Source organism: Sus scrofa, chromosome X (genome assembly GCF_054392235.1).
Source record: "Sus scrofa isolate SSC_HxYL_T2T_F1_AM1 chromosome X, Sscrofa_HxYL_maternal_Yorkshire_Landrace_v2.0, whole genome shotgun sequence".
Lineage (NCBI taxonomy): Eukaryota > Metazoa > Chordata > Mammalia > Artiodactyla > Suidae > Sus > Sus scrofa.
Window position 1 is genome coordinate 91,399,085 of NC_139401.1, and position 12,911 is coordinate 91,411,995.

The following is a 12,911-nucleotide window of genomic DNA, read 5'->3' on the forward strand; positions in this document are numbered from 1 at the left end:
TGGATGAAAGTCTCAGGCTGAGGAATGCAGGGCAAGAGTTCTGATATTCTGTGCAGGTTACTCTCAGTTCTACTTTCTGAAAAGGCTACTGTGCTCTCCTTCTAGGCTCCAAAGCTCCCCCTAAGTCCAGGCTGATATCCTTGCCAGTGAGAGAACTTCCCAGGGTGAAGGAACATTTTCTACTTCAAAGCTCCCTCCCTGGATTGCAGGCCCCATTCTGATTCATTTTGCTCACCCACTCTCTCTTTTTTTCTTTTTCCTTTTTCCATATCCAGCTTCTTGGGGATTTTCTTGCCCTTTTGTAAATCTAGTCTTTTACCAATGTTCAATAGATGTTCCTTGTGAATCATTTCACTTGTAGATGTATTTTTAAAGTTTTTGTAGGAAGAGGTGAGCTCCATGTCTTACTCCTCTGCCAACATGATCCCATCTATTTTTTAAATTAATTAAATTACTGTTTGGTTATTAATATTATTTTTCTTCTTGATTGAAATTCAATAGTATGCCTTTAAAATGATGTGTTCATTATTGGAGTTATTGGTATAACATTTCCATAACATTCTCTACTTGAGTCTGTGAGATCTGTAGTGGTGTCCATTTTTTCCTGATAATAATATTATCAACTTTATTATTTACAAAGAGATTTTTCTTCTTTAATTTCTTCTATTGATTCTCTGTTTTATTTATTTATACTCTTTATTATTGACTTCCATCTTCTTGCTTTGAGTTCGATTTGCTCTAATTTTTCTATTCTTAAGGTGCCAAATGCTAATTATTTCTGTTCCAATGGTGCATTCTGGAACTTGGGAAATAACCACAGGATGAATTTAGAGACCTATTCTGAGATGCACTTGAGCTATATAATCCATTAATAAAATGGTCTCCATAAGCTTGTACTCTGATTGAAGTACCACAGTGACACTTTTAGTCTCCTGGAATCAGTGTCTCTTCTGAATCAGTGACCACTATTCCTCAAAAGGTCTGATTATTTCATTTTTCCCAGTGTATAGTCACCCTGCTCAGAGGCCATATGTCCATTTGGGGAAGTCTAAAAGAAATAGTAACAATATAAATGTTCTGTAGTATACCAAGATTCTTCCTCTATGGAACTCAGCCTCCCTTTTATTCAAGGGGTTCTGAGTCTGCAAACTGGTTCATATCCATGAATTGATTGAGAGGTAGTGACTTCCTGTATTTTTAACTCAACGAAACTTTCATTCACTTGACCTAGAACTTTTTTGCTTATACAGATCAGATAAGAGTTTAGTAGTCTTATTTATTTCACTTCTAAGAAACTTATGATTAGCTAGCCAGTGCCATAGGTCTGCAAGAGTCAGATTATTCTGACTGATGCTTTGGTTCTAATATCCATTACAGTTACAAACACCCTCCTTGCTTTTAGAGATTGAGTTCTGTCATTTGGTCCCTGCCTTCTTGGATTTCAATTACTCCCATTGCATTTAGGTTTCCCAATTGAGTACATGGGATTCCTTCTGTGTGGTGTGGGCTACATAAAACCATAGTTACAGAGCTCATCAAGGATGCTGGGGCTTCCCTCAGAAATTTATTTCTCAAATTATTGATGAAAGGTGTGTCTTCTGGATCATCCCAGTGTGGGTGAGTAAGTCTTGAAAAATAAAGCCACTCTAACATTCCAATGTTTCTAATCATCTGAATCCCTTCCTCTATATTAAACCAAGGGAGATCAGGCATTACCTATTCACTCCCAGTGGGCCATCTTTGATCCCAATTTCAACCAAACCACCAAAGAAATTATCAAAGCCCTTTCTAACTCCAAAAGCTGTAACATTAAATATGGAATCTCTACTTAATGACTCAAGATCAGTAAATTCGTGTGATACAAATGTAGGTTCTTTCCACAATTATCCTACACCTTTAATAACCATTCCCACACATGATCTCCAGATTTCTGCTTGTATATATGAGAAAGATGAAGTAATTCTTTTGGAGTATAGCACACCTCTTCATGGATCACACTTTGCATCTCACCTTCAGGGGCTAGGGCTTAAGCTTAGTTATAGGTCCAGCAACAAAAAGGGATTGTGGGAGTGGATCCTGAGGAGAATCAGCATTGTCTTTCATGGCAACTGCCTAAGGGGAGGCAATACTATTTCCACAGACAGTGCAGAGTTAACACTTTCATATCAAAGTAAAATGGCTGTAGGCCCTTGATGGATTAGATCATGCCCACCTTCATTAGTGAGGACAATATTCTTTACTCAGTGTACTGATTGAAATAATAACCTTGTCTAGAAACACCCTCACAAGCACACCCAGACATACTGTTTTACCAAGTATCTGGACATCCCTTAGCATATTCATGTTGCAATAAACAAACTTCATGCTTGACTATGTGGTAATTATATACGTCACTTTTGTTACTATCCTTCTGCTTTTATAGTTGACTGTATTATTTTACATTTCCAACAGCAAAGCAAGAGGGTACCAATTTCTCTGCATCCTTCACAACATGTAAAACTTTATTTTTTAATAGAAGCCTAGTGGGTGTTTTGGTTTTAAATTTCCTAATGATTGAAAATTTTCATGTACTTATTGGCCATTTTTATATTTTCTTTGGAGAGATGTCTATTCAACTCCTTTTACCATTATCAAATTTGGTTGTTTGTTTTCTGTTGTTGAATTTTAGGGATCCTTTATATATTCTGGACATTAATCCATTATTATATATATGATTTGCAGTTATTTCCTCCATAGTAAATGTTGCTTTTTACTTTCTGTTAGTATATTTTAATGAACAAAAGTTTCTAATTTTGAGGAGGTCCAAGGTATCTTTTCTTTCTTTCACTGCCTTACTTTGGATGTTATATCCAAGAAATCATTTACAATTCCCATTTCATGAATATTTTCCTCTATATTTTCTTCTAAGAGTTAGTATTTAGCTTTTATGATTTGGTCTATGATACATGTTTCATTAATTTTTGTATATGGTGTAAGAAAACAGTGTGACTTTATTATTTTGAATGTGGACATCCCATTTTCCCGCACTGTTTGTGAAAGGAGTGCCCATTATCCAATGAATAGTCTTAAAACCCTTCCTGAAAATCACTTGACCGTATATTTGAGGGATTCTTTTTGGACTCTTCATTCTATTCCGTTGGTCTATATATCTATCTTTGTGCTACTACCATGTCATTTTGATTACTATAGTTTTTAATAAGATTTGAAATCAAGAAGAGTAAGTCCTCCAATATTGTTCTTATTTTTTTCCATATCAGTTTTTATATTCCATATAAATTTTAGGATAGATTTTTCTTATTTTGGAAAAAAAATGTTGGGTTTTGATGGAGATTTCATTGAGTTTTCAGTTTACTTTGGTCATTAATAATGTATTTTCAATATTAAGGATCTCAGTCCAGGAACATGAAATGTCACTCCAGTTATTTTTGTCTTCTTTAATTTCTTTCAGTAGTGTTTTAGAATTATCAGTGTCTAAGTCTTTCTTTTCCTTGGTTAAGCATATAACTAAGTAGTTTTTTTTTATGCTATTTTAAATGGAATTGCTTTCTTTATTTCAGTTTTAGATGGGCTATTATTAATATATAGAGAGGCAAACTATGCTGAATTTGTTCATTATTTCTAACAGTTTTAATGGAATATTTAGGGTTTTACACATATAGAATCAGGTCATCTGTTATCAGAGAAATTTTTACATATTTATTTCCTTTTCCTGCCTAATTATGCTGGTTGGAATTCTAATACTATATCAATAGAAGTGGAAAAATCAGCATCTGTGCCTTGTTCCTGATCTTAGAAGAAACATTTTCACCTTTCATAAATCAGTATTGTATTAACTGTGGGGTATTTCATATATGGCCTTTGTCATGTTGATATTGCTTCTATCAGTTTATAGTTTATTGAGTGTTTTTACCATGAAAGTGTGTGAACTTTTGTCAGATGCTTTTTTTTTATTAATTGAGATGATCATTTTGTTGTTGTCATTGTTGTTTTCTTCTCCATTCTGTTAATGTGCTGTATTATATAGACTGAATTTCTTATATCGAACCATTTCAGGATAAATCCAACTTTGTCATGCTATATAATCCTTTAGATACTTTTAAGATATTGTCAAATTTGCCTTGTTAATATTTCGCAGAATATTTTTACATCAGTATTCATAAGAGATAATTGTCTGTAGTAATGTCTGTGTATCACTGCATTCATTTTCAGGAGCTGCCATGACATGGTACTGCAGATTGGATGGCTTAAAAAACAGATTTATTTTGTCATATTTCAGAAGGCTAAAAGTCTGAGATCAAGGTATCAACATTTTTTTTTCCTCTGAGACAACTCTCTCTCTCTCTCTCTTTTTTTTTTTTTTTTCTTGTTGATGGCTATCATCTCCCTCTGTCTTCTTGTGGTCTTTCCTCTTTTCTCATGTCTCTTTGTGTGATCGAATCTACTTATAAGGACACAATTCAGTTTGGATTAGGGCCAATCTTAATGACCTCTTTTTAACCAAATAGCCTAATTAAAGGCCATATTTCCAAGTACAGTCACATTCTGGCTCTTGGGGATTAGGTATTCAACATATGAATTGAGAGCAATTCAGTTCATAACACTCCACTTTCTAGACACTCCAAATTTATGTTGTTCTCACATAAAAAGTATTTTAACTTTCACCTCAAATGCCCCAAAGTCCTAATAAATTCCAACATTAACTCCCAAGTCCCAAATTTCATCTAAATATAGTCTAAGTCAAATATGGTTGAAACAAAGTAAAATTCACCTAAGATCAAATTTAACTCTAGCTGTTAATTTATAAAACCAAATAAGTTTTCTGCTACCAAAATACAATGATGAAACAGGCATAGTATAGACATGTCTATTCCAAAAGGCAAAAGTCATAAATAAGAATGGGGTCCTGGGTTCTAAGCAACTCTAAAACTAGGCAGGGCAAAATCCATTAGATTTTGAGACTCTAGAATTATCCATTGTCTCAATGCTCTGTCCTTTGCACCAATGTGGGTGGTGATCCCACTGGCCAGGTCCACTGAGTTGGCACCTCAGCCCTTGTGGCCCTGTGTGGTGGCACTACCTCTGAGGCCCCATGTACTGAAAGCCTGGTCTACTGCAACTGTGGAGGGAAGGGGCTTACTTCCCCTAACCTGTGCCCTCTGGGACTGTGGTATGAGTGGCAACCTGTTAATCTCTGAATCACCTTTGAAATTATTTTCTTTTCTTGAAGGGTAATGCAAATTAGCAGCCAGATAGCTATATTATCCTGCCCTGTAAAATCCCAGACATCCAACACTCTTGCTTAATTTAGTCCAGGCTGGCAGTGGTTATGCTGGAATTACATTATCTCTATTCCTGCCCTCTGCTGAGATTGTTGATTAGATCCACTTGTAATCTATTTATTGAATGATTACTCAGCCAAACCAATAGTGTTCTCTCCAGAACTTACTTTCTCATATTTTGCAAGGCTAAGAGTTATCCAAACACTAAATTTCTGGTTCCTTTTTGCTCAACCATCTCTCCTTAATTTTTTCTATTTCCTCTTGTATTTTATTACAAGCAGCAATGCAAACCAGGTTGTACTTCAAGACTTTGCTTAGAAATCCCCTCAGCTAAATACTCAAGTTCATACATAACTCACAAGTTATAACTTCCACAAAATGGTATACTATGATTAAGTCAAGTTCCTTGTCACTTGATAACGATGATCACTTTCCCTTCAATGTCCAATTACAGGTTCTTTATTTCTGTCTGAGGCTATTGTGAGTGGCATTTTTTAAATTTTATTTTTTTCAGATATTTTGTTTTTAGTGTATAAAAATACAACTGTTTTTGGTATCTTGATTTTGTATCCTATAACATAGTTGAATTTGTTGATTATTTCCAACAGATTTTTGATGGTGTCCTTAGGATTTTTATGAATATGATATAATCTGAAAACAAAGTCAATTTTATTTTTTTTATCAATTCGTATTCCTTTTATTACTTTATCTTTCCTTATTGTTCTGGTTAGTACTTCCAGTACTATGTTAAATAGAAGTAGTGAGAGTGGTAATCCTTGTGTTTTTTTCTTTTTTTCCTCCTGATTTTAGCAGGAAAGCTTTCAAAATTTAACCACTGAGAATTATGTTGACTGGGAGTTTTTATATATGGCCTTTATTGTGCCAAGCTATGTTTCTTCTACACCCAATTTGTGGTTTCCATTATGAAAGGATGTTGCATTTTGTCAAATGACTTTTCTGCATTTATTGAGATGATAATATGAAATTCATCAGTTTATTAATGTGGTGTATCACATTAATTGGTTTGCACATGTTAAAATATCCTTGCATCCCAGGGACAAATCTCAATTGGTCATGATATATGATCGTTTTAATTGCTGTTGAATTCAGTTTTCTGCTGTTTTGTTGAGAAATTTTGCATCTACATTTCTCAGGGATTTGTTCTGTAGTTTTCTTTTATTGTAGTGCCCCTATCTGGCTCGTGTTAGGGTAATCCTTGTCTCCTAAAATTAATTTTGGAGTATTCCCTTCCCTTCAATTTTTTTGGAAAATTTTCTGAAGAATATTTGCTAATTCTTCTTTAAGTATTTGTTACAATTCACCAGTGAAATCACCTGGTCATGTGCTTTTCTATGCTGGGCTTGTATTTGATTACTAATTCAACCTCTTATCATTGGACTAGCTCAGATTTTCTCTTTCCTCATGATTCGGTCCTGGTAGGTTGTATTTCAAGGAATTTATTCATTTCTGCCAAGTTATCAATTTATTGGTGTATAATTGTTCACAATGCCTTATAAACCATTGTATTTCTGTAGTCTCCACTGAGATGTCCTTCTTCCATTAATGGATTTCTTGATTTGAGTTTTCTCTCTGTTTTTCTGGGCTTAGTCTGGTTAAAGTTTGTCAATTTTGTTTATTTTTTCAAAACACTGGGTATTAATTTTGTTAATCTTCTTTATTGATTTTCTTGCTCTCATCTATTTCTGCCCTGATCATTGTTATTTCCTTCCTGATACTTACTTTGGAATCAGTTTGCCATCTCCATAATTTCTGGATTGGTTTCTTTTGATTTTTTTCTTAGTATGGCTCATACTTTCCTGTTTCTTTGTAAGCCTTTTGTCTTTTAATTGGAAGATATAAATTGTAAATTCTACTTTGCTAGGCTCTGGATTTTGATATATTCCTTTATTAGTTCTAGACTTTGTTTTGGTATGCAGCTAAAGCAATTCAGGTTAGTTTAATCCTTTTCAGGTTAGCTTTTTATATTTGTTAATGCAATACTTTGAATCTTGTCTAGAGCTAAATTAGCCCCCCATTCTAAGACTTTATATTTCTAAGGACTGTACTTGACTAAACATGTATTGAAAGTTCTTTTCAGTATCTATAATCAATGTATAAATCATTCCCAGTCTCTTTGTGAGCCCTGGGAAATGTTCAGCTTAATACTTTACAATGAGTGTTCTTATGGCTCGAAGTAGTTTCCTTCTCAGGTATGCACAGGACACTACTCAGCCAAAGACTCACAGAAACTCACAGGAAATGTGTCTCTCTCTCTGCAGTTATTTTTTCTCTAGTACTTTGTCTCCAAAATTCTAGCCATCTTCCCCTCCACCCTTCCAAACTCTGAGTCTCTTCTCTTCAACTCACTTAGATTGATGTATATGTTTCCATTCCTTATATGTAAACTTCCTTCAGGTAATCATGATGTTCACCTCATGTATTACATTTCATTCAGGGATCTCTCTCCTATTCTGCTTGCTGTCTACTAAAACTATTGTTGATGCCTTTTTCCATATTTTCTTGTTGGTTAAGCAGAGGGGAAAACCCATTAGATCCCCAGGTATATATATTTTTAATATACATTTTCTCTTAGTCTCTTGAAGGAATTGTAATGGTTTATTTACCTTTGTATTTATAAGCATCTAGCACAATACTTGTTACTAAATAAACATTTTTGAAGGAGTAAATGAGTAGGAAGATATATCTTTATTAATATATGTGTTATTTGTATTAATGATGATTTTTCCCTTCTTATTCTCCCCTTATACTTGAGCAATGAAACATTTCAGATGACTACAAAGCTCTAGAGGATTCAGACTGACATTTCTTTTTTATTTTTATTTTTTCTTCCTATGTATTTTTCTTTGTCACATCTGTAGTTATATAATGATAATAACAATCCAATTTTACAGGATTTCCATCCCATAACCCAAGCACATCCCCCCACCCCTCAAGCACATCCTCTGGAGACCATAAGTTTTTCAATGTCTGTGAGTCAGCATCTGTTCTGCAAAGAATTTCAGTCTGTCCTTTTTTCAGATTCCACATGTCAGTGAAAGTATTTGATGTTGTAATGGTGTCTCATTGTATAGCTGACTTCACTTAGTGTGGTGTCCATCGACAGAGGAGTGGATCAAGAAGAGGTGGTACATATACATAATGGAATATTACTGAATATTACTGAATGAAATACCAGCATTTTTAGCAACATGGAAGGATCTAGAAATTATCAGACTGACATTTCTTGATGCCCAAGTTATCTCTGATTGAACTTTACATCTCCTTAAAGTGTTTGTAAAAGAATTTTCTTAACTTCAACATTTTCTTCGGATACTATTTTTAATTAAATAAGTGCCATTCCCTGCCATTATACACTAAGACTTATACTCTATGGGTAATTTTATTCCTTTCCAGATCTTGGCTTAAATTTTATATATAATTTTGCAAGTATGATATAATATATAATATCCAAATATAAGCAATGTAGCATAAATTTATCCTAAGATGGTAAGCATGGAAAATAGAAATAAATAACCTGACAAAAACTTTCTTCCTTCCTCTGTCCATTTCTTCTCCCTTCCTTCCTTTGACCCTTATTTTTTGCCTACTAATTCCTAAACTCTGGTTATACAACTAACAATAAGTCACAACATTCACTTTTGAGATTTCATATGGAGGAAGGGATACATAAAAAAACAAGTAATTTCAGTATAGTCTGATGTATTTTTTTATAGAATTACAAAAGATACAGTGATAATTCTGCTTAGGGAATTAACAGAAATGCTCACAGAGTGAAACTTGGGCTGAAAGTTGAATAATAACAAGGGTGTTTTAAGATGTATTGGCAAAATGGACAAGAAGAAGTGTTTTCTTTTAGGGGACTAGTGAGTAATTCAGTATTAGTAGATTAGAATTGCATTGAAGGCAATGTTGAGATATGATGGTGGAGAGGCCTTGTGAAGCAATTTGGATTTTAGAGACAAAGATAAATCAATGGTGATTTGAGGGAATTTGAAAAGGAAAGTGATAAAATTTCCATTTTAGGAATGTAGTTCTGGAGAAAATGTGGATGGTGAATTAAAGGGACCCAAAGACCAATTAAAATGCAGTTGTAACTGTCCAAGTTAGGAATAAATTAGGTCTTCAAGTTACACGTGGTATCAGTAACAGTGGAGAGTGACTAAATGCCAATTAGGTACATTTCTGATGCAAAATTAAAAAGTATTGTGAGCTATTACATAAGAAATATATGCAGAGGGGGATGAGAGGGAGAAATGAGGTAGGGTTAGAACTGGGTGGAAGATGAATCAGTAAATTGAGTTAGAACGGAAAGGGACAGTTGTGAGTAAGAGATTTGCAATGCTTTTGTACATCAAATTTGTAAGTCAGAAAGAGATCTATGTTGGAGATAGAATTTGGAATCATCGGAATATAAGTTTTATTAAAGTTTGTGTTCTTGGGTAAGTTTATTAAGGGAGAGAGTAAAATAATAAGAGGACTAAGAATAAAGTCATAAGGAATATAAACATTTAGGAGATGAACAAAGAGAGAGGCATCTAGAAGGCTAGCTGAGAAAAATTAATGTGAGAGGAAATGAAAACCAATAGAAATGTAAAATCCCAGTGAATCTGAGGGTGAAGAATATAAAAGGCTTTTTATTGAGGATAGATAAAGTGTTAAGGTGGGAGGAACCCAAGGTTACTTACATTTTATGAAACGCACATGCTGAAATAATTTTATAGCCACTGAACAAAATGAAAATATTAAAAAGAGAAAAGGTCCTGAAAGTTTTAGTCTAGTTTGTGATATTTTATATAAAGAGAATTAAATTGACATTGAAACAATATATTCTGATTGGCAGTGATAGATGCAGGCAAGACTAAAAATAAAATAAAATAAAGAACTGTATTACTTGAGGAGTTTTGGGGATGGGTGCTAGTGCTAATCAGATTAAATAATGAGTTTTTGTTGTATCTGATTTAAGCTTAGGGCCATAGCCAGAGATGGTAATTAGGCTGCTCATGAAAAGCTTCTATTACTATGCTTTGGTACTTCTGATTCAACTCATGGATAAATCTCTGAAGTGTAGAAATATAAAAATGAAAATAAGCATGTGTAGGTGTGTGTGTTATAGATAAACTTGGATTTATAGCTGAATATATAGTTATTGCTTTGCACATACTGAGTACTGTATTATAAATATATGCATATTTAGTTGCATGTGAGTGAGTTTTGAAAATATTAAAATAATTCTTTGCAATTATTAAAGATTTTGAGAATATTTTCTCCAAACTGGATCACCCCAAGGTACCCTTGACCCTAAAGGTAATTTTAGAGCCCTGTGGTGTAGCTAGAAACCAATAGTTCTTCAGTTGGAAGTGCAAGGATATTTGCAAGCAATGTGCCCAATACCTGCAGTGTTCATGACTCGGGCTGTAAAACTTTATGTCTCATGTCACAAGTCAGCTAAATTTTACTAGGATATCAACCTATATTTCCCTCACATTTCTTGTTATCCAAAGGACTTAGAGGTCCTTAAAACTACTTAAGGAATCAGAAAATTCTCTTCGGAAATAGTGTATATTTTATATGTCTGCTTTATCCCTGTTATACCCAGAAACTTTAGAATGTGAGAATAAAACCAAGATGCTTCCTTTGTGTGTGTGTATGTGTTTTGGAGGGTGATGTGGAATGAAGAGGAGTATTTATCTTTTCCCTTTCTTATCAAAATAATATCTATCTTAATAATACCCAAGTTGACTTTCACCCCATGACTACTTCAGCCCTCACACAAGTGCCATTAAGGATCTTCTACAGTATATATTGACTGTACAATATACTTTGACATTTGAAATATTTTGGTGTTATGATTTGTTCTACTTATATTTATTTAGTCTGATTTATTTATTTATTTTTGTCTTTTTGCCATTTCTTGGGCTGCTCCTGTGGCATACGGAGGTTCCCAGGCTAGGGATCAAATTGGAGCTGTAGCCACCGGCCTAAACCAGAACACAGCAATGCGGGATCTGAGCCATGTCTGCAACCTACACCACTGCTCAAGGCAAATGCCGGATCTTTAACCCACTGAGCAAGGCCAGGGATCGAACCCACAACCTCATGGTTCCTAGTTGGATTCATTAACCACTGAGCTCATGGTTAATGGGAACTCCATTAGTCTTTTTAAATTTAAAAGCCCGTGTAATTAACTCTTTCATCTCCTCTATCAACATACTTTAATATCTTAGATGATAGATTGTTAACAAGTAATCAGTTCAATTGTTTACTTTCTCTTCTTTTTATTTGAAATAGAGTTGATTTACAATACTATACTAGTTTCAGGTGTAAAGGATATTGAGTCAGTATTTTTTCCAGATTGTAATCCGTTATAAGTTATTATAATGTAATGTCTATAATTCTCTTTGCTATAATATGTCCTTGTTGCTTATCTATTTCATACATAGCTCTTTGTTAATTTTATATCCTTAATTTGTCACTTCCACCATCCCTCTCCCATTTAGTAACCACAAATTTGTTTTCTATATCTGTGAGTCTGTTTTTGTTTTTGTTTTTGTTTTGTTTTGTTTTTACTATGTGACCAGGAATCAAACCCAAGCTACAGCAGTGACTCAAGCAGTAGCAGTGACTATGTTGGATCCTTAACCTGTTGAGCCACCAAGGGACTCCTCTGTTTTGTTCTGAATACACATTCATTTGTATTATTTTTAGAATCCACATATTAGTAAAATCATAGGGTATTTGTCTTTCTTTTCTTTATTTCACTAAGCCTAATATTTTCTAGGCCCACTCATTTTGTTACAAATGGCAGAAATTCATTCTTTTTTATGGCTGAGTAATATCCTGTTGTATATATAAACCACATCTTCTTTAACTATTTACCTGTTAATGGACACTTAGGTTGCTTCCATGTCTTGGCAATTAAGAAAATAGTGCCACTATAAACATTGGAGTTCATGTATTTTTTTCAAATTAGTGTTTTTATTTTTCAAGATATACACTCTAGAATGGAATTTCTGGATCTTATGGTAGTTCTATTTTTAGTTTTTTTGAGGAAACTGTTTTTCATAATGGCCGCACCAATTCACATTCCCACTTTCAGTGTACAAAATTTATCTTTTCTCCACACCTTCTCTAACATTTTTTACTTGAGACTTTTTGATGATAGCCATTCTAACAGGTGTGAGGTAATATCTGACTGTTGTTTGGATTTGCATTTCTCTAACAATTAGTGATGTTGAGCTTCTTTTCATGTGCCTGTTAACCATCTGTATGTTTTTTTGGGAAAAATGTCTACTCAGGTATTCTGTCTATTTTATGGTGTTGAATTATATGAGCTATTTATATATTTTGGATATTCACTCTTGCCTATCTCATAATTTGCAAATATTTTCTCCATTCTGTAAGTCATCTTTTTATTTTGTCAATGGATTCCTTTGCTATGCAAATACATAAAGTTTATTAGGTCCTATTCATTTATTTTTGCTTTTATTTCTTTTGCATTAGGAGACAGATCAAAGTATTGCTACAATTTATGTCAAAGAGTTACTGCCTAAGTTTACTTCTAGGAATTTTATGGTTCCAGGACTAACATTTAGATATTTAAACTGTTTTTAT